The sequence below is a fragment of the Oncorhynchus mykiss genome, chromosome 3 (assembly GCF_057628025.1).
Source record: "Oncorhynchus mykiss isolate SJ-2025 chromosome 3, ASM5762802v1, whole genome shotgun sequence".
Lineage (NCBI taxonomy): Eukaryota > Metazoa > Chordata > Actinopteri > Salmoniformes > Salmonidae > Oncorhynchus > Oncorhynchus mykiss.
In genome coordinates, this window is record NC_143024.1 from 33,551,600 (window position 1) to 33,576,500 (window position 24,901).

General features: G+C 46.7%; 1 protein-coding gene across 1 annotated transcript in view; it reads left to right on the top strand.

Annotated features, from left to right (window-relative positions):
* The window catches only part of LOC110503919 (neural-cadherin), a 135,006-nt gene that overhangs the window by 38,630 nt on the left and 71,475 nt on the right, over positions 1-24,901 (top strand). The window lies entirely within an intron of this gene.

Genomic DNA, 24,901 nt, shown 5'->3' on the forward strand with positions numbered 1-24,901 from the left:
TTCCATTCCACAATGTTAGGCACACTTCCCTTCATGGATCTGATACGACTTGATGGGTGAACAAAACTTGATAGAGCTAGAAACTAGGTTCATTTTAAATACATAGTGCTAATTCATTTATGGATTTGTGGTTGTCTTTAGGGCTTTACCTAGCCAGAAAGTCATGAATTGGATCTGACTGTATATTCCAGCTAAACAGGCATGGCAGCTCCCTTGTCTGTCTGGATTGACTGTGCATTGCGTGTCTAATCCAGCATGTTGCCTGTGGCTCTGTGGGACTATAGATTACCTCTGTCTATACACTCTCTCACATCTTGGATTGGCAGAGGAGCCTTCCTATCGATCACCTGCTTTCCAGCCCGAGAATCTCTCTTTCCCTTCCTCTCTCTCCCTCTGCCCTGTTTCTATCTCTCTCTTTCCCTTTCTCTCTCTCCCTCTTTCCCTTTATCTCTCTCTTCCCTTCCTCTATCTCTCTCTTTCCCTGTTTCTATCTCTCTCTTTCCCTTACTCTCTCTCCTTCTGTCCCTGTTCTATCTCTCTCTTTCCTTCCTCTCTCTCTCTCTTTCCCTTCCTCTCTCTCCCTCTTTCCCTGTTTCTATCTCTCTCTTTCCCTTCCTCTCTCTCCCTCTGTCCCTGTTTCTATCTCTCTCTTTCCCTTCCTCTCTCTCCCTCTGTCCCTGTTTCTATCTCTCTCTTTCCCTTCCTCTCTCTCTCTCTCTTTCCCTTCCTCTCTCTCCCTCTTTCCCTTCCTCTCTCTCCTCGTTCCCTTCCTCTCTCTCTCTCTTTCCCTTCCTCTCTCTCCCTCTTTCCTGTTTCTATCTCTCTCTTTCCCTTCCTCTCTCTCCCTCTTCCCTTTTATATCTCTCTCTTTCCCTTCCTCTCTCTCTCTTTCCCTTCCTCTCTCTCGCTCTTTCCCTGTTTCTATCTCTCTTTTCCCTTCCTCTCTCTCTCTCTTTCCCTTCCTCTCTCTCCCTCTTTCCCTGTTTCTATCTCTCTCTTTCCCTTCCTCTCTCTCCCTCTGTCCCTGTTTATATCTCTCTCTTTCCCGTCCTCTCTCTCCCTCCCTCTCTCTCTCTTTCCCTTCCTCTCTCTCCCTCTTTCCCTGTTTATATCTCTCTATTTGCCTTTCTCTCTCTCCCTCAGTCCCTTTTTCTATCTCTCTTTCCCTTCCTCTCTCTCTCTCTTTCCCTTCCTCTCTCTCCCTCTCTCCCTCTTTCCCTGTTTCTATATCTCTCTTTCCCTTCCTCGCTCTCTCTCTTTCCCTTCCCCTCTCTCCCACTTTCCCTGTTTCTATCTCTCTCTTTCCCTTCCTCTCTCCCCCTCTGTCCCTGTTTCTATCTCTCTATTTCCCTTCCTCTCTCTCCCTCTTTCCCTGTTTCTATCTCTCTCTTTCCCTTCCTCTCTCTCCCTCTGTCCCTGTTTCTATCTCTCTCTTTCCCTTCCCCTCTCTCTCTTTCCCTTCCTCTCTCTCCCTCTTTCCCTGTTTCTATCTCTCTATTTCCCTTCCTCTCTCTCTCTCTTTCCCTTCCTCTCTCTCCCTCTTTCCTGTTTCTATCTCTCTCTTTCCCTTCCTCTCTCTCCCTCTGTCCCTGTTTCTATCTCTCTCTTTCCCTTCCTCTCTCTCCCTCTGTCCCTGTTTCTATCTCTCTATTTCCCTTCCTCTCTCTCCCTCTGTCCCTGTTTCTATCTCTCTCTTTCCCTTCCTCTCTCTCTCTCTCTTTCCCTTCCTCTCTCTCCCTCTTTCCCTGTTTCTATCTCTCTCTTTCCCTTCCTCTCTCTCCCTCAGTCCCTTTTTCTATCTCTCTCTTTCCCTTCCTCTCTCTCTCTCTTTCCCTTCCTCTCTCTCCCTCTTCCCTGTTTCTATCTCTCTCTTTCCCTTCCTCGCTCTCTCTCTTTCCCTTCCCCTCTCTCCCTCTTTCCCTGTTTCTATCTCTCTCTTTCCCTTCCTCTCTCCCACTCTGTCCCTGTTTCTATCTCTCTATTTCCCTTCCTCTCTCTCCCTCTTTCCCTGTTTCTATCTCTCTCTTTCCCTTCCTCTCTCTCCCTCTGTCCCTGTTTCTATCTCTCTCTTTCCCTTCCTCTCTCTCTCTTTCCCTTCCTCTCTCTCCCTCTTTCCCTGTTTCTATCTCTCTATTTCCCTTCCTCTCTCTTCCCTCTTTCCCTTCCTCTCTCTCCCTCTTTCCCTGTTTCTATCTCTCTCTTTCCCTTCCTCTCTCTCCCTCTGTCCTGTTTCTATCTCTCTATTTCCCTTCCTCTCTCTCCCTCTGTCCCTGTTTCTATCTCTCTCTTCCCTTCCTCTCTCTCTCTCTCTCTTTCCCTTCCTCTCTCTCCCTCTTCCCTGTTTCTATCTCTCTCTTTCCCTTCCTCTCTCTCCTCAGTCCCTTTTTCTATCTCTCTCTTTCCCTTCCTCTCTCTCTCTTTCCCTTCCTCTCTCTCCCTCTTTCCCTGTTTCTATCTCTCTATTTCCCTTCCTCTCTCTCTCTCTTTCCCTTCCTCTCTCTCTCTCTCTCTTTCCCTTCCTCTCTCTCCCTCTTTCCCTGTTTCTATCTCTCTCTTTCCCTTCCTCTCTCTCCCTCAGTCCCTTTTTCTATCTCTCTCTTTCCCTTCCTCTCTCTCTCTTTCCCTTCCTCTCTCCCACTCTGTCCCTGTTTCTATCTCTCTATTTCCCTTCCTCTCTCTCCCTCTTTCCCTGTTTCTATCTCTCTCTTTCCCTTCCTCTCTCCCTCTGTCCCTGTTTCTATCTCTCTCTTTCCCTTCCTCTCTCTCTCTTTCCCTTCCTCTCTCTCCCTCTTTCCCTGTTTCTATCTCTCTATTTCCCTTCCTCTCTCTCTCTCTTTCCCTTCCTCTCTCTCCCTCTTTCCCTGTTTCTATCTCTCTCTTTCCCTTCCTCTCTCTCCCTCTGTCCCTGTTTCTATCTCTCTATTTCCCTTCTCTCTCTCCCTCTGTCCCTGTTTCTATCTCTCTCTTTCCCTTCCTCTCTCTCTCTCTCTCTTTCCCTTCCTCTCTCTCCCTCTTTCCCTGTTTCTATCTCTCTCTTTCCCTTCCTCTCTCTCCCTCAGTCCCTTTTTCTATCTCTCTCTTTCCTTCCTCTCTCTCTCTCTTTCCCTTCCTCTCTCTCCCTCTTTCCCTGTTTCTATCTCTCTCTTTCCCTTCCTCGCTCTCTCTCTTTCCCTTCCCCTCTCTCCCTCTTTCCCTGTTTCTATCTCTCTCTTTCCCTTCCTCTCTCCCACTCTGTCCCTGTTTACTATCTCTCTATTTCCCTTCCTCTCTCTCCCTCTTTCCCTGTTTCTATCTCTCTCTTTCCTTCCTCTCTCTCCCTCTGTCCCTGTTTCTATCTCTCTCTTTCCCTTCCTCTCTCTCTCCTTCCTCTCTCTCCCTCTTTCCCTGTTTCTATCTCTCTATTTCCCTTCCTCTCTCTCTCTCTTTCCCTTCCTCTCTCCCCTCTTTCCTGTTTCTATCTCTCTCTTTCCCTTCCTCTCTCTCCCTCTGTCCCTGTTTTTATCTCTCTATTTCCCTTCCTCTCTCTCCCTCTGTCCCTGTTTCTATCTCTCTCTTTCCCTTCCTCTCTCTCTCTCTCTTTCCCTTCCTCTCTCTCCCTCTTTCCCTGTTTCTATCTCTCTCTTTCCCTTCCTCTCTCTCCCTCTTTCCCTGTTTCTATCTCTCTCTTTCCCTTCCTCTCTCTCCCTCTTTCCCTGTTTCTATCTCTCTCTCTTTCCCTTCCTCTCTCTCCCGCTTTCCCTGTTTCTATCTCTCTCTTTCCTTTCCTCTCTCTCCCTCTGTCCCTGTTTCTATCTCTCTCTTTCCCTTCCTCTCTCTCCCTCTGTCCCTGTTTCTATCTCTCTCTTTCCCTTCCTCTCTCTCCCTCTTTCCCTTCCTCTCTCTCCCTCTTTCCCTGTTCTATCTCTCTCTTTCCCTTCCTCTCTCTCTCTCTTCCCCTTCCTCTCTCTCCCTCTTTCCCTGTTTCTATCTCTCTCTTTCCCTTCCTCTCTCTCCCTCTGTCCCTGTTTCTATCTCTCTCTTTCCCTTCCTCTCTCTCCCTCTGTCCCTGTTTCTATCTCTCTCTTTCCCTTCCTCTCTCTCCCTCTTTCCCTGATTCTATCTCTCTCTTTCCCTTCTCTCTCTTTCCCTTCCTCTCTCTCCCTCTTTCCCTGTTTCTATCTTTCTCTTTCCTTTCCTCTCTCTCCCTCAGTCCCTGTTTCTCTCTCTCTCTTTCCCTTCCTCTCTCTCCCTCTGTCCCTGTTTCTATCTCTCTCTTTCCCTTCCTCTCTCTCCCTCTTTCCCTGTTTCTATCTCTCTCTTTCCCTTCCTCTCTCTCCCTCTGTCCCTGTTTCTATCTCTCTCTTTCCCTTCCTCTCTCTCCCTCTGTCCCTGTTTCTATCTCTCTATTTCCCTTCCTCTCTCTCCCTCTGTCCCTGTTTCTATCTCTCTTTTCCTTCCTCTCTCTCGCTCTCTCTTTCCCTTCCTCTCTCTCCCTCTTTCCCTGTTTATATCTCTCTCTTTCCCTTCTCTCTCTTTCCCTTCCTCTCTCTCCCTCTTTCCTGTTTCTATCTCTCTCTTTCCTTTCCTCTCTCTCCCTCTGTCCCTGTTTCTCTCTCTCTCTTTCCCTTCCTCTCTCTCCCTCTGTCCCTGTTTCTATCTCTCTCTTTCCCTTCCTCTCTCTCTCTCTTTCCCTGTTTCTATCTCTCTCTTTCCCTTCCTCTCTCTCCCTCTTTCCCTGTTTCTATCTCTCTCTTTCCCTTCCTCTCTCTCCCTCTGTCCCTGTTTCTATCTCTCTCTTCCCCTTCCTCTCTCTCCCCCTGTCCCTGTTTCTATCTCTCTCTTTCCCTTCCTCTCTCTCCCTTCTGTCCATGTTTCTATCTCTCTCTTTCCCTTCCTCTCTCTCCCTCTTTCCCTGTTTCTATCTCTCTCTTTCCCTTCCTCTCTCTCCTCTGTCCCTGTTTCTATCTCTCTCTTTCCCTTCCTCCTCTCTCTCTCTTTTCCCTTCCTCTCTCTCCCTCTTTCCCTTCTCTCTCCCTCTTTCCCTGTTTCTATCTCTCTCTTTCCCTTCCTCTCTCTCCCTCTGTCCCTGTTTCTATCTCTCTCTTTCCCTTCCTCTCTCTCCCTCTTTCCCTTCCTCTCTCTCCCTCTTTCCCTGTTTCTATCTCTCTCTTTCCCTTCCTCTCTCTCTCTCTTTCTCTTCCTCTCTCTCCCTCTTTCCCTTCCTCTCTCTGCTCTTTTCCCTGTTTCTATCTCTCTCTTTCCCTTCCTCTCTCTCCCTCTGTCCCTGTTTCTATCTCTCTCTTTCCCTTCCTCTCTCTCTCTCTCTTTCCCTTCCTCTCTCTCCCTCTTTCCTTACTCTCTCTCCCTCTTTCCCTGTTTCTATCTCTCTCTTTCCCTTCCTTTCTCTCCCTCTTTCCCTGTTTCTATCTCTCTCTTTCCCTTCCTCTCCATCTTTCCCTGTTTCTATCTCTCTCTTTCCCTTCCTCTCTCTCTCTCTCTCTCTTTACCCTTCCTCTCTCTCCCTCTTTCCCTGCTTCTATCTCTCTCTTTCCCTTCCTCTCTCTCCCTCTTTCCTGCTCCTATCTCTCTCTTTCCCTTCCTCTCTCTCCCTCTTTCCCTGTTTCTATCTCTCTCTTTCCCTCTCTCCCCCTCCCTCTCTTAACGCTACATCTGCAACTCCTGCAGTAGACCTGAATGTGCTTTATGTGAGGAAACATTCCTTGTGAGGAACGTCTGAGTTAGTGCTGTAGTGCTAGCAGGCAGGCAGATGGGTAGGAGAGCAAAACCAGAGGTGTGTGTGTGTGTGTGTGTGTGTATGTGTGTGTGTGTGTGTGTGTGTGTGTGTGTGTGCGTGCGTGCGTGCGTGTGCGCATGTGTGTGTGTGCGTGTGCGTGTGTGCATGCGTGTGTGCGTGTGAGCGTGTGTGCGTGCGTATGTGTGCGTGTGTGTGTGTGCGTGCGTATGGGGGGTTTATGTTGCCTGATGCAAGGCTAGCATGGCCGGGTGAAATCCAGGCCGGATGGACACTAGGAGTTGGTACAATAGAGTTGTACTCTCCTTGCAGGCTATGATGCACCAGGAAGGGAGAAGAGGGAAGTATAGGACTCTCTCATGTACTGTGTCTTCACTGCTTTCTCCTCTATCTCCTCTTCCCTCTTGCCAGTGTGCTTTCCATCTCTTCTCCTCTCTTTTTCTCCAGTTGGTGACTCAGGGTTGTGCCCTGATGTTGTGCTATTGTTGTGTTGGTGCTGCTATGCCAGTCTTCCCACAAGCAAACATGCATCAGTCATCCCTAATCCTCTCTCTGTAGGACCCAGATAAATAACACAGCCCTCTCCCTCTCTTATTCCCTCTCTTATTCCCTCCCTTATTCTCTCTCTCTCTCTCTCTCTCTCTCTCTCTCTCTCTCTCTCTCTCTCTCTCTCTCTCTCTCTCTCTCTCTCTCTCTCTCTCTCTCAACTGTGCAGCTCCCCTCCCTATTTCTGACTGACTTTCTCTCCTCTGTCTCTATTACTCTGCTTAAATATGTTTAAAATAAGCATGTGTCGGTAGGCATTTGGCGATAAGCTGTAGGCCTTTTTTAAAACCAATATGCAGAAATGTTTTCCCCTGTTGTGGGAAGGCAGTCGAGATGTGAACTGGTGGTGTCGACTTCTTTTGTTTTCATTCAAATCATTTTTTCCCTCTCTCGGTTTCAGCACATTGTAGATGTGAGACGTGCAAACAAGCATGCGTACGCTCGGCACTGTGGGTAACCAGGGCGTGGGCCGTTCTGCAGACGAACCCCCAAACCCCTTTGCTGACGAGAACAAGAGCTCTGCAATTTTCTTTTTTATGGCAAAAGGTGAAATGGAGGGACTTGTTTTTCCTATCTCAGATAGCAGAGGTTTGGAGGAATAATTGGTGACTGGGAAAGTAGGTGAAGTGAGTAGAGGGTTGTGGTGGAGAGGAAGGGGAAGGGGAGCGAGGCTCAGTTTTTATCATTAGGACAGTTTTTGTTAGGACACCGCTGACCTTAGCTGAGGATGTTGAATATTTATACGGCAAATTATGAAACTTAGGAGAGACTTAATAGGCTGGGTCAGGGGACCTGGAGACCTCTTCAAGAGCTCTCTCTCTTTCTCTCTCTCTCTGTCTCTCTCTGTCTCTCTCTCTCTCTCTCTCTCTCTCTCTCTCTCTCTCTCTCTCTCTCTCTCTCTCTCTCTCTCTGTCTCTCTCTGTCTCTCTCTCTCTCTCTCTCTCTCTCTCTCTCTCTCTCTCTCTCTCCCTCTCTCTCTGTCTCTCTCTCTCTCTCTCTCTCTCTCTCTCTCTCACGCTCATTCTCGCTTTCTCCCTCTCTCTCTACTTTCTCTCTCTCTCTCGCTCTCTCTCTCTCTCTCTCTCTCTCTCTTTCACGCTCATTCTCTCGCTTTCTCCCTCCCTCTCTACTTTCTCCCTCTCTCTCTTCTTTCTGTCACTGACAGGTGCTATGTGTGTGTGTGTGTGTGTGTGTATGTGTGTGTGTGTGTGTGTGTGTGTGTGTGTGTGTGTGTGTGTGTGTGTGTGTGTGTGTGTGTGTGTGTGTGTGTGTGTGTGTGTGTGTGTGTGTGTGTGTGTGTGTGTGTGTGTGCGTGTGTGTGTGTGTGTGTGTGTCAGAGAGAGAGAGGCTCCAGTGTCAGTGGGGTGAATCCATTACTGCTGTCTGAGAGTGGGAACAGTGCATGAAAATACCTGATTAAAGGAGATGGAGGGAGACTCGGTTCTGATCTGCCTAAACGACAGCCAAGGTGTGTCGGGCCCCCACTCTGTGGCAGACCATTACACACAGACATAGACATACGCAGTGTGTGTGGGGCGTCTGCGTGTCTGTTATTTATGGAAGAAAGAGCGCATCTCACTTTGGGTGTGCTGTGCAAGTTGCACTCTTAGGGACGAAAAGCTCTCATAAGCAAAAAAACGAGAGCGAGACAGAGGGAGAGGGAAAGGGAAAGAGGGAAAGGGAGAGTGGGAAAGGGAGAGAGGGAAAGGGAGAGAGGGAGCGAGAGGCGGAAACCAGTGAAACGCGCTCTTTAATGCAGACGAATGGTCGCACGGCCCAGATACGGCCCCAGTATTAATCAACGCCACACATAAGGAAACGCTCGCGGGTGGGCACTTTGAAATAAAGATGGAGTGAGAGAGAGCAGCCACACGGTCGCTGTGCAAGAGCAGACCTTGTTAAATAATTCATTGGGCCCGGACCAAATCTGTTGCCTATTATCGCGCCCCTCTAATCAGATGCTGTTTGTCGTTGCTGTACAATAACAGGCACGTTAAGGCACTTACCAGGAGTGCATCCGCCGCTGTTCTTTCCCTTTGCATATATCTGTATCAACATTAGGCTGGGAAGCCAGTCTCTTATTAATTCTGCACATTAGTGAAGTTGTCATTAACACAGCGAGTGGCCAGCTCTGGGAGCAAAGTCCATTAACATAACTCAGTTTATTTATCTTTCTCTCTCGTTCTCGTTTTTTCCCCCCGGTCTGCCTCGCTCTCTCTCTCTGCTCGTTTTCTCACATTTGTTCTCTATATTTCTCTTTCTCTTCATTCCTTTCTCAATTTTACTCTCTCTCCCTTTTTCTCTCTCATCCCCTTGGAGTATCTGTCTTTTCCTCTCCTCCTCCAGCATCTCTCTCTCTCTCGCTCCGTCTCTCTCTACTTCAACTCTCCTCCTCTAGCACCTCTCTCTCTCGCTCCGTCTCTCTCTACTTCAACTCTCCTCCTCCAGCACCTCTCTCTCTCTCGCTCCATCTCTCTCTACTTCAACCCTCCTCCTCCAGCACCTCTCTCTCTCTCGCTCCATCTCTCTCTACTTCAACCCTCCTCCTCCAGCACCTCTCTCTCTCTCGCTCCATCTCTCTCTACTTCAACCCTCCTCCTCCAGCACCTCTCTCTCTCTCGCTCCATCTCTCTCTACTTCAACCCTCCTCCTCCAGCACCTCTCTCTCTCTCGCTCCATCTCTCTCTACTTCAACCCTCCTCCTCCAGCACCTCTCTCTCTCTCGCTCCGTCTCTCTACTTAAACTCTCCTCCTCCAGCACCTCTCTCTCTCTCGCTCCGTCTCTCTACTTCAACTCTCCTCCTCCAGCACCTCTCTTTCTCTCGCTCCGTCTCTCTCTACTTCAACTCTCCTCCTCCAGCACCTCTCTCTCTCGCTCCGTCTCTCTATACTTCAACTCTCCTCCTCCAGCACCTCTCTCTCTCGCTCTGTCTCTCTCTACTTCAACTCTCCTCCTCCAGCACCTCTCTCTCTCTCGCTCCGTCTCTCTCTACTTCAACTCTCCTCCTCCAGCACCTCTCTCTCTCGCTCCGTCTCTCTCTACTTCAACTCTCCTTTTCCAGCACCTCTCTCTCTCTCTCGCTCCGTCTCGCTCTACTTTAACTCTCCTCCTCCAGCACCTCTCTCTCTCTCTCGCTCCGTCTCTCTCTACTTCAACCCTCCTCCTCCAGCACCTCTCTCTCGCTCCGTCTCTCTCTACTTCAACCCTCCTCCTCCAGCACCTCTCTCTCTCTCGCTCCGTCTCTCTATACTTCAACCCTCCTCCTCCAGCACCTCTCTCTCTCTCACTCCATCTCTCTCTACTTCAACCCTCCTCCTCCAGCACCTCTCTCGCTCCGTCTCTCTCTACTTCAACTCTCCTCCTCCAGCACCTCTCTCTCTCTCGCTCCGTCTCTCTCTACTTCAACTCTCCTCCTCCAGCACCTCTCTCTCTCTCGCTCCGTCTCTCTCTACTTCAACTCTCCTCCTCCAGCACCTCTCTCTCTCTCGCTCCGTCTCTCTATACTTCAACCCTCCTCCTCCAGCACCTCTCTCTCTCTCGCTCCATCTCTCTCTACTTCAACCCTCCTCCTCCAGCACCTCTCTCGCTCCGTCTCTCTCTACTTCAACTCTCCTCCTCCAGCACCTCTCTCTCTCTCGCTCCGTCTCTCTCTACTTCAACTCTCCTCCTCCAGCACCTCTCTCTCTCTCTCGCTCCGTCTCTCTCTACTTCAACCCTCCTCCTCCAGCACCTCTCTCGCTCCGTCTCTCTCTACTTCAACTCTCCTCCTCCAGCACCTCTCTCTCTCTCGCTCCGTCTCTCTCTACTTCAACTCTCCTCGTGATGAGGCAGTGTACAGCTAACGCTCTCATCCTGCTCTCTCATTGAATTGCAAATAGTCCTTACGCTATGAAGTGTGTTTCCACCTGTCCACGGTTTCACAGCATGTTGGGGAGAAAAAAGACACCCAGAGACGGTGCTTTGTCAGTCTACACAGCTGGAGTCAAGGTATTATGGTTCCTCCATGGTTCAACAACTACTGTAAATTCAGATCAGTAGCATGGTTTCCAGAAGCGGTGAGTGGGTAAAGTCTCTTTGGACCCCCCCCCCCCCCCCCTATAAAAGCCCTATTACAACCTGTGTTGTCATAATTGCTTTGTTTGCTCTATAACCTGTTAGTTCATATGCCTTATGACCGTGATATATAGGCCTAAAGCCGAGACAATAAGAAGACACAGTGGAAGAATAAATTCAACCTCACATTAGTTTCATTATAAAACCGGAGAACAACACCTGTCCTGTGAAGTCCACAAAACATATTGCCTGTAACAAACAATTACATGACCTACAGCATGGTCAAGCAGGGTAAAGTTTCTGACATTTTCGGACCACTAATCAACTATTGATTTAGAACCACTGAGAGTTACCGCAAGTCGTAAAGAACACAGGAGCTGCCTCCACTATTCCAGCACCATTTCAACTTCAACATTTCAACATCATCTAATCACCTCTCCTTAGTCTAATACAGTGGCAACTAAAAGATACCAAAAACGATTTAGTCCAATCAACGTAAGCTAAATATGATGTGGCTGTCCATGGTTCTGATTTTTGTCTGTGTGTGTGTGTATACAGTGCCTTGCGAAAGTATTCGGCCCCCTTGAACTTTGCGACCTTTTGCCACATTTCAGGCTTCAAACATAAAGATATAAAACTGTATTTTTTTGTAAAGAATCAACAACAAGTGGGACACAATCATGAAGTGGAACGACATTTATTGGATATTTCAAAGTTTTTTAACAAATCAAAAACTGAAAAATTGGGCGTGCAAAATTATTCAGCCCCTTTACTTTCAGTGCAGCAAACTCTCTCCAGAAGTTCAGTGAGGATCTCTGAATGATCCAGTGTTGACCTAAATGACTAATGATGATAAATACAATCCACCTGTGTGTAATCAAGTCTCCGTATAAATGCACCTGCACTGTGATAGTCTCAGAGGTCCGTTAAAAGCGCAGAGAGCATCATGAAGAACAAGGAACACACCAGGCAGGTCCGAGATACTGTTGTGAAGAAGTTTAAAGCCGGATTTGGATACAAAAAGATTTCCCAATCTTTAAACATCCCAAGGAGCACTGTGCAAGCGATAATATTGAAATGGAAGGAGTATAAGACCACTACAAATCTACCAAGACCTGGCCGTCCCTCTAAACTTTCAGCTCATACAAGGAGAAGACTGATCAGAGATGCAGCCAAGAGGCCCATGATCACTCTGGATGAACTGCAGAGATCTACAGCTGAGGTGGGAGACTCTGTCCATAGGACAACAATCAGTCGTATATTGCACAAATCTGGCCTTTATGGAAGAGTGGCAAGAAGAAAGCCATTTCTTAAAGATATCCATAAAAAGTGTTGTTTAAAGTTTGCCACAAGCCACCTGGGAGACACACCAAACATGTGGAAGAAGGTGCTCTGGTCAGATGAAACCAAAATTGAACTTTTTGGCAACAATGCAACACGTTATGTTTGGCGTAAAAGCAACACAGCTGAACACACCATTCCCACTGTCAAACATGGTGGTGGCAGCATCATGGTTTGGGCCTGCTTTTCTTCAGCAGGGACAGGGAAGATGGTTAAAATTGATGGGAAGATGGATGGAGCCAAATACAGGACCATTCTGGAAGAAAACCTGATGGAGTCTGCAAAAGACCTGAGACTGGGACGGAGATTTGTCTTCCAACAAGACAATGATCCAAAACATAAAGCAAAATCTACAATGGAATGGTTCAAAAATAAACATATCCAGGTGTTAGAATGGCCAAGTCAAAGTCCAGACCTGAATCCAATTGAGAATCTGTGGAAAGAACTGAAAACTGCTGTTCACAAATGCTCTCCATCCAACCTCACTGAGCTCGAGCTGTTTTGCAAGGAGGAATGGGAAAAAATTTCAGTCTCTCGATGTGCAAAACTGATAGAGACATATCCCAAGCGACTTACAGCTGTAATCGCAGCAAAAGGTGGCGCTACAAAGTATTAACTTAAGGGGGCTGAATAATTTTGCACGCCCAATTTTTCAGTTTTTGATTTGTTAAAAAAGTTTGAAATATTCAATAAATGTCGTTCCACTTCATGATTCTGTCCCATTTGTTGTCGATTCTTCACAAAAAAATACAGTTTTATATCTTTATGTTTGAAGCCTGAAATGTGGCAAAAGGTCGCAAAGTTCAAGGGTGCTGAATACTTTCGCAAGGCACTGTATATGTATGTGTGTGTGCAAGCTTCCGTGTGTGTGTGCAGGAAAACATGTTGACTCACCCTACGTGTAGAGAAACGCCAATGCCATCCTCATTCATGTTGGCGAAACAGTCTATCACTCTGTCATACAGTACACACTTTTGTTTATTGTGGTCCTAAGCTACCTGGCTAAAATGCTTGCTCGCTAGCCTAACTTCCATTCATGGGCAAAATTAGCTAGTTAACGTTAATCTTCTACATCTAGCTACATATTGAACTTCCATCCTCTCAGACCAGGGGCACAACAATGTATGAATTAATGGTTGGATCAGAATCAGCGTTATAATAATTGGACAGTACGGAGAATTAAGTAAAACCACAAGTCCAAATCCCGATCTCCATCCATTGCTAATTTAGGACAGGGACAATTTTAGCTAGCTGGTTAGCTATTCACCAGAGGACAACAACACAATGAGATGCAACAATTCAAGTTTTTCTGTCAATGGTATTTGACGCCAAATCCAAGCTGGCTTCCCTTGACACTTTTTGTTGGTGCGACAGGACCATTCACAGTTGAGCTCGCTCAGTTTAGCAAATTATTATACATTTATTTTTTTCCTAATTTTATCCCCCTTTTCGTGATATTCCGATCTTGTCTCATCGCTCCAACTCCCCAACGGGCTTGGGAGAGGCAAAGGTCAAGTCAAGTCACCCATCAATGTGTCGGAGGAAACACTGTTCAACTGACTACCAAAGTCAGCCTGCAGGCAGCCACAAGGAGTCGATAGAGCATGATGAGAAAAATAAAGTCCCCCTGGCCAAACCCTCACGATGCTGGGACAAATGTGTGCCACGTTCTGATCGAACCCAAGGCAAGGATCGAACCTCTGGCTGTAGTGATGCCACAACACTGCCTTAGACCGCTGCGCCACTCAGGAGGTCCCATACTTTTTTGTGTCAAGAGAGGCCAGATGCTCACTGGCTTCTCTTGCATTCATTGCTACGGCAGCAATAATGTCATACCCGTTTGGACCAGACAGCATCAGATAAATGGCCTACACATACAGAGACAGAGGGGAGCTGTTTTGCTCGGATGCTTTCTCCTGTGAGATACATTCAGCCTCTTGCAAATTGAAGGAAAATTATAAAAACTACAAAAACAGTATATGTGAGTGACCAACATATGACGTTTCCAGCTTTTAATGTATATAAAGTCCAAGTTTTAGCCTGATGTGTTTTTTGATGTCCTTTATCTTTGAGCCAGTGACATACAACAGCAGCCTCTAGAGTTACATCAGATCTGGTGTTTGATGTTATTTGGTTCCAGCTCTGTGCTCAGATGGTGACACGTCATGGTGCCATGATGCACTCAGCTCCAACACAGTGTCCCTGGCGTTACAGTTCCACACTTGATGCAACATTACAGTGGGGCAAAAAAGTATTTAGTCAGCCACCAATTGTGCAAGTTCTCCCACTTAAAAAGATGAGAGAGGCCTGTAGGACAGAGGAGCCTCTTAAAGAAGAAGTTACAGGTCTGTGAGAGCCAGAAATCTTGCTTGTTTGTAGGTGACCAAATACTTATTTTCCACCATAATTTGCAAATAAATTCATAAGAAATCCTACAATGTGATTTTCTGGATTTTTTTTCTCATTTTGTCTGTCATAGTTGAAGCGTACCTATGATGAAAATTACAGGCCTCTCTCATCTTTTTAAGTGGGAGAACTTGCACAATTGGTGGCTAACTAAATACTTTTTTGCCCTACTGTATGTGTGTGGTGTTGAGTCAGAATGTAGTATATTACTGCTGTCCACATGGTATAGTTTGTGCTGCTATAGTATTTTGAAGTGATTAATCAAACTTAGAAAGTTTGCCTACACAAATGAAGGGTTGAGAATTGAAATTCATTGAATGAACTTTCCATATCATTGTTTACTTATCCCATACAGATGTAGGATCTTAATTTGATCACCCTGTTGCAGGAGAACTTTCCTGCAATGCAGGGCATTTCAAACTTGTATTCAAATTTGAATTTCAAACTTGTGTATTTCAGGTTTAAAAAGGCTTCTGAAGTTTGTAATTTCCACTTTGAAATTTCAGACTTGATTTTCTCTCACACAAAAAATGTATCAACTCCTACAAATATGTCCAATAATTATAATCCACATAATAATAAAAATGCCCTGTTACTGCAGGATTATTTTCCTGCTGTAGCACACTGGCTTAAATTAAGATCCTACATCTGTATTTACAAGTCATATAACTAAGGGAGAGGATACTGGGTCTGTGACTTGGATTAACCCAGGGGGCATGTCACTGACCCTGGTCCACAGGAGGATTCTGATTGACATGCCTGACAGACACACACAAGGATGGAAGAAGGCAGAGGAGGTTAAGATTGGAGAGAGGAGGACGGAAGAGGAGTGAGGAGGACAGAAGAGGAGAGAGGCCTGGAGTGAAGGAGAGAATATCAGGACAGAAGAGGAGAGAGGCCTGGAGTGAAGGAGAGAATATCAGGACAGAAGAGGGGAGAGGCCTGGAGTGAAGGAGAGAATATCAGGACAGAAGAGGAGAGAGGCCTGGAGTGAAGGAGAGAATATCAGGACAGAAGAGGAGAGAGGCCTGGAGTGAAGGAGAGAATATCAGGACAGAAGAGGAGAGAGGCCTGGAGTGAAGGAGAGAATATCAGGACAGAAGAGGAGAGAGGCCTGGAGTGAAGGAGAGAATATCAGGACAGAAGAGGAGAGAGGCCTGGAGTGAAGGAGAGAAAATCAGGACAGAAGAGGGTAGGAAACGAAGGAGGCTCGATGGGGAGACAAAGGGGAGGCTCAAGTCTAGGAGGGAAGAGAGTGAAGGAGCAAGAGAACTGATGAGAGAGACAGAACGACGAGGAAAATAAAAAAGGAGTTCAGAAATGGATAGAAGATGAGTCATGTAGGGGAGAGGGAGAGGGAGAGGGAGAGAAGAGAAAACGGGTACAGCTAAGGAGAGATTATTTCTGTTCTCTATCCCGGGGTGTGTGTGTGTGTTATGTGTGTGTGTGTGCTATGTGTGTGTGTGTGTGTGTGTGTGTGTGTGTGTGTGTGTGTGTGTGTGTGTGTGTGTGTGTGTGTGTGTGTGTGTGTGTGTGTGGAACACGGGGGTCCTAGGACATGAAGACACCCCCGCACTATCAAAGGGTCCTGTGCTTCGACAGCTGCTCTCATTAGAGTAACAGGCACTCCGCTCTGTGAGCTTAATCACCCACACCACACTTCTACAGCAATTAGCCTAGCCACCACCAGCCCCTTCACGTCCATGGTGGAACACACTTAGCCATGCTACGTACTGTACTGATGCTAACACTGTAATATGTGCTGCTCCTTAGTCACATAGATCAACTACCTGGATGGTTTTCCAGGTCCACGTTAGTTGTATATCTGGTTGCTGGAAGTGGTTGCTCTTTCTTTTGCGGAATCTGTGTGAGAAGTAATTCGGTCTGTCATTGGCTAAAACCTGCTGAAACCTGCTGAAGATACTCAAGACCCTGGTCTAATCCTTCAAGGAAGTGAGTGAGGAGAATAAAGAGAAAGGAAGAAGATAGAGAAAAATGCAGTCAGAGGGAGGTTGAGAGAGAGTGGCAGAGTTGAAGAGTCTGAGTGAGAATGACAGAATGACAAATGGAAAGACGTCAGAATGAGGGCCGGAAAAAGCGATGGAACAACGAGCAAAACAAGGAAAAAGACAAACTCATTCTAAAACAAGTAGGGACCTTTCTGTCTCTCCCTTTAAGTGTTTCCCCTAGTATTGTTTTCTCGAGCGGAGTGTCACCAAGCAACAACCCATGGAAGCAGACACTAGCATGCCCTCTTCAAACTGAGTCCAACTGAACCAAACCCAAAGTTTGTAAGCCAACTAGCAACAGAGTAAGCCTGCAGCCCACCTTGCCTAAGCGATGTTTAGGGAAAACCCTGAGGAAGCCAAAGTGGCGGCTTCGCCGGCTTTAGAAGTTTGAACCAGATTGGTTGAATATCTGCCCTGTTGTTGTGTGTTCCTTCCCATAAGTAGGGTCCAGTGTGGTATTGAAAAGCTCTTTGGTGGGCTTAGCACTCTCTCTAAACAGCTTCTGCTGACTATTTATGCAAACAATGGAGCAAATCTGGTCCTTTGATCACTAGGCCTTGTCACTGCTCTTTTGGGGGGGGGGGGATTCTTGTGTTCTGTGTTTGTGTGTATGTGTGTGTATGTTTGTGTTCGAGTGTGTGTCTGTGTGTTGGATCTATGTGTATCACAGCTTCTGTGTGAAATGGTAATTGGGTCATATGTGGTTACCAAGCCAACCTATAATTTACACCCCAGGTCTCGTCTCCCGTCACCCATGTTGCACCAACACAGAAAACCCTTTATGTTTATCATGACCCCATGCTTGAAAAGATGAGCTTTCACATGCCCCTGTGTGTGTCTGTGGGAAGCCCCTGTTAGTGTGGGCTAGCTCAGCAGACCAGCATTGGTCTCAGGGATAGGATCCCACAACTCCCATATGGAATCACTTGGGTGGAAAATCGGGCTATTTCACCTGAATGGCAAATAGTTGGAACCTTGGCATTGGTGCGCCCCAGTTCCCTCAATCCTCTCCCTGGCTCGGGTCTGTACACACAAACAGTCACACAGAAGCATGGGCACACATCACACACACAAACATACACACCCACACACACATTAACACACAGCCACACACACAATAACACACAGCCACACACACAATAACACACAGCCACACACACAATAACACACAGCCACACACACAATAACACACAATAACACACAATAACACACAGCCACACACACAATAACACACAGCCACACACACAATAACACACAGCCACACACACAATAACACACAATAACACACAGCCACACACACAATAACACACAGCCACACACACAATAACACACAATAACACACAGCCACACACACAATAACACACAGCCCCTCACACAATAAAACACAGCCACTCACACAATAACACACAACCCCTCACACAATAAAACACAACCACACACACAATAACACACAACAACACACACAATAACACACAGCCACACACACAATAACACACAGCCACACACACAATAACACACAGCCACACACACAATAACACACAGCCACACACACAATAACACACAATAACACACAGCCACACACACAATAACACACAGCCACACACACAATAACACACAGCCACACACACAATAACACACAGCCACACACACAATAACACACAGCCACACACACAATAACACACAGTCAGGTTCAGTAGAGATTTTCCTCCTTTGTTGTTTTTTCTTTGTTGAGCCATATGATAGTTGCTGATAAGGGATCAGAGTTTACACACACACACACACACACACACACACACACACACACACACACACACACACACACACACACACACACACACACACACACCACAGAGCTCCAGTAGAGGGTGTCTCATCAGAAAGCGAAGAAATCAGACACACACATACAGAGCAGACAACCAGGGCGAGGCACACACAATTCAAGGCAGCAGGCACACACACGTCGTTAGCTGTTTAGTGTGGTGTTCTTGCAGTCTATGAGATGTTCAGGGTCAGGGAGTTTGCCTCCCCTATCTGTCCCTGTCCGCCAGTGCCTGACCAGAACTATTATCACCCCCCACACACTCACAGACACACACACATACACACACACACACACGATGTGTTCTTTTCAACACCATGTCACCTGAGGTGCTTGTGTTTGCCCATCAGCGCTACATATGTGTAAGTGTGTGTGTGTGTTTGTTTGCAATAGCACCTCTTTGTGTGTGTATGTGTGTGTGTGTGTGTGTGTGTGTGTGTACAGCACTGTATGTGTACCGGTCTGTCTGTCACCCATGGTTGCCGTAGATGTCAGGTGATTGAAGACAGTTCACACCCTCCTGCTGACCTTGACATTGGCACAGTGAGATAATCAACTGAAATTGGACCTGTAAATGCCTACATGAAATGTGATTGTGTTGCTCATTTAAAGTTATATGGCTGATTCTATTAAATACAACATAACCCCTCGACAAGCAGACACACACACACACACACACACACACACACCTTGCCTCTCCTCCCTAATCACACTTCCATAATTGTCAGTTTCTACAGAGAAATATCTTGACATAACACATCAATAATGAATGAGTTGCCACATAAAAATTTTACTGTTTTATTTTTTAATGTCTGACAAAAGTCCTCAGATATTCATAATTTAACCGACAGTTTTCATGTTTTAGATCACAATGTATTTTCTTCCACAGCTTGTGAGAGTCTGCATATGTCGGTTTTTCTCAATTCAAGGGTCTGTTTCAGTAGATGTAAAAGTTGAATTATTGAGGTATGGGCGTTAGATAAGTGAAAAACCTCTGAGAGCTCCCCTCTGTCGTTTTTCTCTCTTTCTTGACCTCTGTCTCTCTCTTTCTCTCTCTCCCACACTCTCTCTCTCTCTCTCCCTTAGATTTTCTCTCTCTCTCTGAGGTGACATTGAAATACGTTTTATAAAATACAGTTTGGAATACTGAGCCTTGTGTGGCTTTATCCACTCTTTCATGTTCTCTCCTTATTTCACTCATTTGATCTTTGGGCGTAACTCTTGCAGAAGTCGTCTCACCGTCACAAACTTCTCTCATGGCAGTTGAGATTACAGCAGATGTACCTCATACACTCAACCACACAAACTAAAGGAGAATGAATTCGACTGTAAAATCCTCATGACCTGAAGTCTGACAGCATTGAACAGTTCCCCAGGGACATTTAATAGCTGTAGTCACTGCCCTTCCACTGGCAGGGACTTAATGTAAATGTATACTGTATGTGAGTGTGTGTATCATCATACCACTGCTCCACAGACAGGCTTTGGCTTTTGACCCAATTTCCTATGATGGCGTTCTCCAATCCTCCCTCGCAGACCCCGTCTCACACAGCATCGAGATTGGGGATCAGACAAATAAATCCAACTGTTTTTCACTCTGCCGTCAAAGACAGAGAGCTTTGGTTTTCACTCTGTCTTTGGATCCAGCCTCTCCACTCCTCTGGAGCGATTGATTCCATTCTTCGGAGTTATTGGGAAAATCAAACCTCTGGATCCGGCTTATCCACCCAGATTCTGTCTTCTATCGCGCCGGCGGCAGCTGCATATTGAGTTGGGAGAGTTCAGACGATCCCAGTGTCCTTGGTGGGGGAAGTAATCTATACTCTGAAGTGAGGATGAACAGTGCTTACCAGGAAGACTACGAGCACAGTGAGGGTGCTGAAGTAAATAACCCCTTGTGAGACTATACGTTTCCCTACTTGCTAATGAATACTGGATATGAGAAAGGACAATATACCCTATCTACCTGTGGGGAAATAAGAGATAGAGATGGTTAGTTGATGTAAACAGTTGGTGTAGAGGCGTCTTGTTTACAATGAGCCCGTCCTCCTATAGCGCCTCCCACGAGCCTCCTCTGACAGAGACACACCCCGTGTAGAAGCAGCTTGAGGCTCTTGTTGTTGATAACTCACATTGAGAGGTCACACACACACTCTGAATTCACCTCACAGTAAGGTGAGTGTATTTTGAAGGTGGTCTGGGTGGAGTGGAGAACACTATTAGTGTAGCTGGGAGCTTACTAAACCCCCATAATACCCTCTGTTCCTCCCCTAACCCTCCATTCCCCATGCACACCCAACCATAGAATGGCTCTAATTCAGTTTCCGTGTTGTGTCGACTGTGAGGACTCGATCGCTCACTCACTCACGGGCGTCCACGGTCCTCGAGTGGTGAAATACTACATTTGTGGTCAGGCAGAGAGAGGGCAGCCCCCTATGGGCATCTCATTCCAAAGAGACAGGTATGACACGGGTGGTTATTGGTTGTGGTAGTTAGTTAGGATCTAATGTGTTCACGAGGTGCTGGGAGACCAGAGTCCAGGAGGCGTAAGAGAGAGGGTGGGATGATGTGATGGAACGTTGTCACTCCACAAGGCATGCAGGGACATACATGAGCAGCTATATCTACTCTGCATTTGATTGTCTGTGTGTGGATGAGTGTGTAGTGGGGAGGGCTCCATCCACACACACACACACACACACACACACACACACTGCACAGTTCTGTCTGTGGCTGAAATGTATTCATTTTCCCCTAATGTTCTCAATGCCTGTTTGTTTGTGACTTTGTCAGAGGAGAAAATAGAATAAGTTATTCCTGCTGTCTGTCTCTTGTATTTCATGGAGTATTGCATTTACATGCATTTACATCATCAGATTGGTTGCTTAGCTACGTTAAACCAGTTGAGCGTTTGGAATATCATTAGGTTTGGGCAGTAAAAGTCAACCAAGGGTGAAATGTGGAGAAATGAGAGGAGGATTTGAGAAATGAGGGGAGTGTACAGCAGTACAGTAGGGCTGTCCTATTCCTCTGTCCACTTTAGGTACCAGAGATACCAGGGGACGTCCACAGTGAGGTCAGACTGTATAATGATGTCCCCTTTCCCCTTTCTATGCTCTCTCTCTCTCTCTCTCTCTCTCTCTCTCTCTATCTCTCTCTCTCTCTCGTCTGTCTTGACTTCTATCTTCTCCCTCCCTCCCTCACTCCCTCCCTCCCTCTTCTTCTCTCTTCTTCTCTCTTCTCTCTCTTCTTTCTCTCTTCCCTCTCTTTCTCTCCTCTCTCTTCTCTCTCTCTCTCACTCTCTCCTCTCTCTCTCTCCTTCTCTCTTCTCTCTCTCTCTCACTCTCTCTTCTCTCTCTCTCTTTCCTTCTCTCTTCTCTCTCTCTTTCTCACTTCTCTCTCTTCTCTCTCTCTCTCACTCTCTCTTCTCTCTCTCTTTCTCACTTCTCTCTCCCTCTCTCTGTGTGTGTGTGTGTGTGTGTGTGTATGTATGTGTGTGTGTGTGTGTGTGTGTGTGTGTGTGTGTGTGTGTGTGTGTGTGTGTGTGTGTGTGTGTGTGCGTGCATGCAGGGGGGGGGAAAGTGGGCCAGTCTATAAGATCATTAATTAGGATGCATAACGCCTCAGTCCGCTGGCTACCAAGGAGCAGATGGGGAGCAGGGTTCCCAGCCCATAGAACTGGGGGGGTTTGTCCCTCAATGACTCTCCTCCCTCAAAATATTGTTCTCAGTAGCTACCCAATGGCAACTAGACCCCACCTATTGAAAGATTTGGTGACAGTCTCTGTTGATGGTCTAATATTGACACAGTCAATTATCCCCTAACCAGCTGTAATATAAGTATAGAGGATGTTGCAAGTTTCTCTGTGGTTTCTCTCGCACATTGAGCATCTCTCCCTCTCTATCTATCTCTGTCCCTATCTCTTTTCTCTCGCTATCACTCTCTCTCTCTCTCCCTCCCTCGCTCTCTCTCCCTCCCCCTCTAACAATTCAATGACATTTACTTTATTGGCATGACGTAACAATGTACATCTTGCCAAAGCTTATTATGGAGGAAATGTTAAAATAATTAATAATAATAATCAATATTGTCAATGGGGATAGCAATCACCAAGGGTCATAATAACCATACATTAAACAATAACAATAAGCATAGAGGACATGTGCAGGTTGGTTGTTCTGTCAGACTCTGTTCCTCATCTTATGGCAGGCAGCAATGTAGTTTTCTGCCAACCTACAGTTCTCTGCATCCTCCCCCAACAGGATGGGTAGCCTATCCTCATCAGAGAGGTCTTTGAAACCTTGAATAAGGGTTTCAAATTTGGGGAAATTACACTCTTTAATTGTTTTATATTTTTAACATTTTGTCAGGAAATGCAGCTCTGTCTCAGCTCTGTGGTGCGGTGGTTGCACAGCCTTTCCTCTACAAGGAGCCATGTTTTCCTGTGTCTACCTTACTCAATAGCAAGGCTGTGCTCACTGAGCCTGTACTTTATCTCTCTCTCTCTATCTCTGTCCCTCTCTCGTTTCTTTCTCTCTATCTCTCTCCCTTCCCCTCTATCTCCCTCTCTACCTATATCTATCTCTCTCGCTCTCTCCCTCTTTCTCTCTCTCTCTCTCTCTCTCTCTCTCTCTCTCTCTCACTCTCTCACTCTCTCTCTCTCACTCTCTCTCTCTCACTCACTATCTCCTTCTCACACTGGTTTTAGAGGAGAAAAAAGCTATTGATTTGAAACGTAATTATGCATGTCATTAAAACAAAAAGTGAGATCCACATCATTGAGTAGTTAATCATGCGTGAAAGGGATACTCTTTTTAGATTCTGACACACACACACCCACCCAGTGTCAACTTCCTGCCAGGCCAGCAAGGACAGGCAATTACGTGAGACGCCTGCATGCGTGTGTGTTCAAATGTCACAAAGACTTAACCTGCTGCCATGGAGACTGGACTCTTGGGGACACCTGCACTCTGTGAGTCACCAAGGCGACACATCCCACACTATCATTCACACAAACACACACGCACACCTATGTGACCTCCCCAGGGGCATTGTGGGAGTATAAATCTGTGTGTGTATGTACAAAAACAGTGTGTGTGTAATCCTAGCTCAGTTGCATGACTCTTACCCTCTGTATTGTACCTCAGGTGGTCTCCTGTAACAGTGATAGCTCTGATCTCCCTCCAGTCCCATCACAGGTCTTTGTTCTAGCGACATCACGTCACCAGATACCACACACCATCTCTGTCAGGTCTGAGAGGGATCACTAGGGGCCAAGAGGAGCCAAGAGGGTCCTGGGGGCTTGGGGAAATGGGATGGGTGCCCCCTCTCTCTATCACCCCCTTGCTTAATGTAATGGTTAAAGGACAACTCCTAGCCCCTACCTTACGTTGGTACTTCATGGAGATCTGAAAGAATCTTCCCCATTCCGTCATTACTTCTTCTTCAGTTGAAGCCTCATGTCATTTCGGTAGGCTGTTATTGGACAACACTGTCAATGTACTGACACAAATTGGGCCCCACTCAAATGTGTCATCTCCATCTGATGTCAGACACATAAAGACCACTTGAATGCAATCTCATTCTCTCTCCGTCAATACTGGCCTCTTTTGCACGGCTGCACCTCTAATTCACTGTGTATCAAATCAGGGGGAAGAAGACAAACACAATTTTCCCCTTTTATTCCCGGATTTGCATAACAATCGGTGACATCATCTGAATTGATATTCAAATGAGGAGACAGCTTTGGGGGGACTCAGACGAGTGTCACTGGGCTAATAATACGGCGGGTGTGTATCGTATCTGGGGCGATTTCGCCTGGTTACCATCGGATCTTACGTGGATTAGAAAGCCGGTAGCAGATACGTGTAGAGCTTTGCCCGCTTTGTCGACTGATCCACTCTCACAGAACACTGACGAGGTGGATCTGTTGGCTGCCTTTTAGTTCTGTTAGTTTGGTGGAGAAAAGAGGGAAGAGAAGGAGAGAGAGAGGCATGGATGGCCCTGGTGACAGATGAAGCAGAGAGAGTGAGAGAGAGAGTGAGACCTGTGGTGGATGTACGTACTGTAAGATATTATTCTCTCCTCTGTGAGCAGTTTATGTACAGGTCATGACACTGACACTCTTGTGTTTAACTCTCCTATATCGCTCCTCATCCCTTGCTTTTTGACCCCCAGGCACAGTTTAATGGTTAAAGCCCACTGAGCCAACCCTAAGTCAGCCATTTGTATGCATTTATGTATACAAATGTGTGTTTGGCATGTACTTAGTGTGTGCTCAGTCGTTTGGACCAAGTATCATGACACCGCTATCATTATGAAGAGTCATTGATGTCTGTTGAGGAACTCATACATTCATACGTAGCCAATCGGTGTATAAGCGCCAAACAAAACAACCACATCCATCCGCTGAATTACAAGATAGCAATACAAGAATCTAGAGATCTGTCAAAAGGCACCCATCCTCCCCCGTGTCTTCCTCCCCTCTCTCTTCCTCTTCCCCACTCCCTCTCTATCAGGCTTCTAAATGAAAAGGCAGGAAGGAGGGAGAGAGCGGTGCGTTCTTCCTCTTTTCTTCTCCCTCTCTTTTCCCCGCTGCTTCCCTGCGTCCCTCAGATGTGAAGCTCCCTCTTATTTGCTGTTGTCTCTCCTCCGTGCCAGACATGGCAAACAACACGAAGCACAAGTCTGCAGACAAAACAAACTCTCCCAAAACCAGACGACAAGCAGCAACAACACGCAGCAGCAGATATGTCTGTTTGCCTGGAGTCCCCTTCTCTGAATCTTTTCTGATCTTCTGAAGGACTTCTGAGAGCACGCGCTTACTTTCTGCCCCCCCCCCACCTCTTTCCTCTCTCTCTCTTTCTCCCCTTTTCTCTCTCTCTCTCTCCCCCTCTCTCAGTGTGCTATCAGACAGTGTGTTTTGTGGGAAACATGCTCGTGTGAAGAGCGATAGGAAGAGAGGGTGATGGGTTTGTAAAGAAAATGTCATTCTT